The sequence below is a fragment of the Triticum dicoccoides genome, chromosome 7A (genome assembly GCF_002162155.2).
Source record: "Triticum dicoccoides isolate Atlit2015 ecotype Zavitan chromosome 7A, WEW_v2.0, whole genome shotgun sequence".
NCBI lineage: Eukaryota > Viridiplantae > Streptophyta > Magnoliopsida > Poales > Poaceae > Triticum > Triticum dicoccoides.
Genome location: NC_041392.1, coordinates 33,999,596 through 34,004,380, shown reverse-complemented (window position 1 = coordinate 34,004,380; position 4,785 = coordinate 33,999,596).

Below are 4,785 nucleotides of genomic sequence, written 5' to 3'. Positions count from 1 at the left end.
GGACGGTGTCGCTGTACAAGGCGAGCGAGCGTGTGGGTGGGGGCTGCGATTGTCCGGCAATGCCTGGTCGACGACGTCAAATGAGGATAGTGCGGATGCAAAGTAAGGGGGAGCGGGGTGGAGTGGAAGACAATGGGACCTGGAGGGAGGATTTGAGTGGGCCGGGGATGTCGAAGTTGTTGGATCGAAAGTATGTCTAGAGGAGGGGGGGGTGATTAGACTACTTAACCAAATAAAACTTATCCTTTTCTCAATTTTAGTTCTTGGCAGATTTTAGCAACTTTGGACAAGTCAAGCAATCTTAACACAATTCAAGCAAGCATACACAGAGTATATGAGCAGCGGAAAGTAAAGCATGCAACTTGCAAAAATGTAAAGGAAGGGGTTTGGAAAATTCAAACGCAATAGGAGACACGGATGTTTTTGTCGTGGTTCCGATAGGTGGTGCTATCGTACATCCACGTTGATGGAGACTTCAACCCACGAAGGGTAGCGGCTGCGCGAGTCCACGAAGGGCTCCACCCACGAAGGGTCCACGAAGAAGCAACCTTGTCTATCCCACCATGGCCGTTGCTCATGAAGGACTTGCCTCACTAGCAGTAGATCTTCACGAAGTAGGCTATCTCCTTGCCCTTACAAACTCCTTGGTTCAACTCCACAATCTTGTCGGAGACTCCCAAGTGACACCTAGCCAATCTAGGAGACACCACTCTCCAAGAAGTAACAAATGATGTGTTGATGATGAACTCCTTGCTCTTGTGATTCAAATGATAGTATCCCCAACACTCAACTCTCTCTCACAGGATATGGATTTGGTGGAAAGACGATTTGAGTGGAAAACAACTTGGGGAAGGCTAGAAATCAAGATTCATATGGTAAGAATGGAATATCTTGACCTCAACACAAGTGTAGGTGGTTCTCTCTCAGAAAAAGTAAGTTGGAAGTGTAGGTTTGTTCTGATGGCTCTCTCCACGAATGAAGAGGTGGTGGAGGGGTATATATAGCCTCCACACAAAATCTAACCGTTACACACAACTTGTCAATCTCGGTGGGACCGAATTGATAAACTCGGTCGGACCGATTCAGCAAAGCTAGTGACCGTTAGGAGTTTCGGTGGGACCGACATGCACTCGGTAGGACTGATATGGTTAGGGTTAGGGCATAACGTAATCTCGGTGAGACCGATTACACAAACTCGGTGAGACCGATTTTGGTAATAAACTAACCAGAGAGTTGGTCACGTAAACTCGGTTGGACCGATTCGCTCATTTTGGTGAGACCGAAATGTTACGAAAGGGAAATAGAGAGTTTACATTGCAATCTCGGTGGGACCGATCGCTCATCTCGGTGGGACCGAAACGTTACGAAGGGAAATAGAGAGATTACAGTCTCATCTCGGTGAGACCGAGATCCCTATCGGTGAGACCGATTTGCCTAGGGTTTGTGGCAGTGGCTATGACATTTGAACTCGGTGGCGCCGGATAGAAAGAATCGGTGGGGCCGAGTTTGACTTTTGGTTTAGGTCATATATGGATGTGAGAAAGTAGTTGAGGGCTTTGGAGCATATCACTAAGCATTTTGGGCAAGAGACTCATTAAGCCACACCTCATCCCTCCTTAATAGTATTGGCTTTTCCTATAGACTCAATGTGATCTTGGATCACTAAAATAGAAAATGTAGAGTCTTGAGATTTGAGCTTGAGCCAATCCTTTTGTCCTTAGCATTTTGAGGGGTCCACTTTTCTCATCCATGCCATGCTAATCCTTGAGCTTTCCTGAGATATTAATCTTGAAATAGCATTAGCTCAATGAGCTATATGTTGTTAGGAATTACCAAAACCACCTAGGGATAGTTGCACTTTCAATCTCCCCCTTTTTGGTAATTGATGACAACATATAGATCAAAGTTTTGACAAATGATAATAAGAGTGAAAAATATTGTCGCTTTGAGAAGTATGTGAAAAGCAAGAGCTCCCCCTAAATTTGTGCATAGTTTAAGATTTGCTTTGGACTACAAATGCACAATGAGTTAGGAACATGGGTTACTCTTCCACGTCACATCATCTTGGTGGAGCGCTCAAAATGATAATAATTAAATACATGCACTCATCACCAAGCAAAGTGAATGATCATATGGGGATATAAAAGGATAATGTCATGCAACAAGCATTAAGGTAGCATATGATCGAACACATGATCATCCAAGTATCACACACAAGCATAAAGTATCTCAAACAAGCAAATAAACAAAGTTCAACCACCAAACAATAAGAGAGAATAAAAAGCAACACTCTCTCTTGAAGCCTATGATCTATACATTTTCTCCCCCTTTGGCAACAAGTTACCAAAAAGTTCATAAAAAATGCATAGTGCTAGATCGACTCTCAGGCTTGGTCTTCTGGTGGTGGTGTAGATAAAACTCCAAGAACGAAGGCATCAATTGATGTAGATGGAGCTGGTGGAGTGTGTGCTGGAGCTGGTGACACTGAAGCTGTAGATGGTGCAGATGAAGTTGCTTTGGTGTGTGTAACAGGCACTACAACAGATCTCTGTCCTTTGGGCACTCTAGCAAAAGCGTCAGTGGTAGACTTGCCCTTCTTCTCCTGCACTTCATCCTGAAGTTGCTCAACAACTGACTGGATCTCAGTGACCTTCACATATAAATCATAGAACTTCTGCTCCATGATCCTCTCCAAGCTCTCTTGGTTTTGAGTCAGGGTGGCCAATCCCTTCTCAATCCTCAGAGTGGAGGCAATCAAGTAGCCAAGCTGATCTTGCTTGCTCTTCAGAAGATACTGAGATGCCTCATCAATGGTTGGCATCTTTGCAGCCTTTTCAGTCCTTGCCTTGTCCCTCTTTGCTTGTGCTTGCATAGAAGATGGTTCATTTTCATCCATCACCATAGTGTTGTCCTCAAAGTCTGGGTAGATGAGCATGTGTTCCTTGTCCAAGAGATATGTGCCAGTACCCATCTTGGAGTTGATTAGCTCCTGGATCTGTGGGGCATACCCACAACTTCTCTTCTGATATGCAGCTCTTCTCTTTATGGTTTCCACAATTAGGCTCATGACTTTGAACTTTTGAGGCACATCAAATATGTGAACCAGGTTAATTGCATGGCCTCTGATCATCTTGTGATCACCTGCCTTTGGCAAGAGAGTGTGCCTGAGGATCCAGTTGATTGTTGGCAAGCCTGACAGAAGGTAATGTACTGATCCAAACTTGTGTGTCTCAAGAGCAGCATCTGGGATCTCTTTGTACATATGTGCCATGGTGTTGTGATCCTTCTTCTTCTTGGCATAGACATCCAAGTCATCTTCATTCTCCTCAGGAGCATTAATCAATTTTGTCCATTCTTCAACCGTTGACTGGTACCTAGTACCTTCAGACATCCAGACAATCCTTCCATCTGGGTAGAAATGTGCTGTGGAGTAGAACTGCATAATAAGCTCATCATTCCACTTTGTGAGCTTCTGAGCCACAAACTCATCGACTCCACATGCCTTGAAGCTGTCATATACACCAGGGAAGTGATCTTCATTTTTCTTAATGAATTTCCAATCAACCCATCTCATATCACACACTATGGGCTTCTTGTCAAGTAAAATAGTCTCATAGAAGTCCTGTTGTTCCTTTGTATGGAACCTGTAGTCCACAGCAGTCCTTCTCCTGGTGGCATACGGATCAGACTCTCTCCATAGCCTTAATCCTGAATCCTTCCTGATTTTCATGTTCTCTGCAACTGGGTGAGCATCACTGTGATCTGGAATTTTGGGCTTCAACTTCCTCAAAACAACAAAATCATCTTCTTCTTCAGTAGTTTGAAGCACTAGGGCCTTGTTCTTCTCCTCAGCAGGGATGTTCCTGGTGCTCCTCTTGGGTTTTGGCTTTGGAACTAGAGCAGCAGTCTTAGGAGCAGTTTTGGGCTTAGTTGGAGCAGCCCCTGCCCTTATAGCATCTCCCATAAGCTTTTGAGCTTTGGGTGCTGGTGCTGCATCCTCTTCCTCTTTCTCTTCTTCAGAATCTCTCATTATTGAAGATCTGCCAAGCACTCTGGCAGTGGTCTTCTTGACCCTTTCCTTCCTTTTCTTCTCTGCCACAACCTGTTCTTTGGGTGCAGATCCCAAAGTCTCTTGAGTGGATGTTCTGGCTTTTGACATGGGAACTCTCTTGGCAGAAACATTTTGCTTCATTCCTGGCTTAGTGGCAGCATCTGTGCCATATTCCTTTTTTAGAACTTTTCTCTTTGAGGTGGCCTCTTCCTCAACAGCCACATAGTCCTTATCCTCAGAATCTGAGGTTCTCTTCTTTATGGTCCTGGTGGCTGCCTTAGGCAAGTTGCTGGGTGTACTCCTGCTTCCCTCATCAAAGCTGCTAGAGGGACTAGTGCCCTCACTCATGTTAACTTGCTCCTCAGACTTGTTCTGACTGTCACTCTGATCTGACATGATGCAAACACTGACAGCAGACCCTGTGAATAGATTATAGATGAGGTAGATTGGATGAGCATCACAAAGTACAGAGGTTTTTGCAAAAGAATGAGTTAAAAACTTAGTTTTAGTTTTCCACAGAAAGCATTTCGGATCTACCGATTTGAAAACTCGGTGATACCGAAGCAGCTTTTGGAACCTAAACTAGTGAACTCGGTCAGACTGAGTCATAGTTCGGTGGCACCGAGACTGCTAGGGTTTCACAAAGTATTGAACTCGGTCACACCGATTTGCAATTCTCGGTCAGACCGAGAATCACATGTGCAATGGCCTTAGCCAAATCGGTGGAACCGATT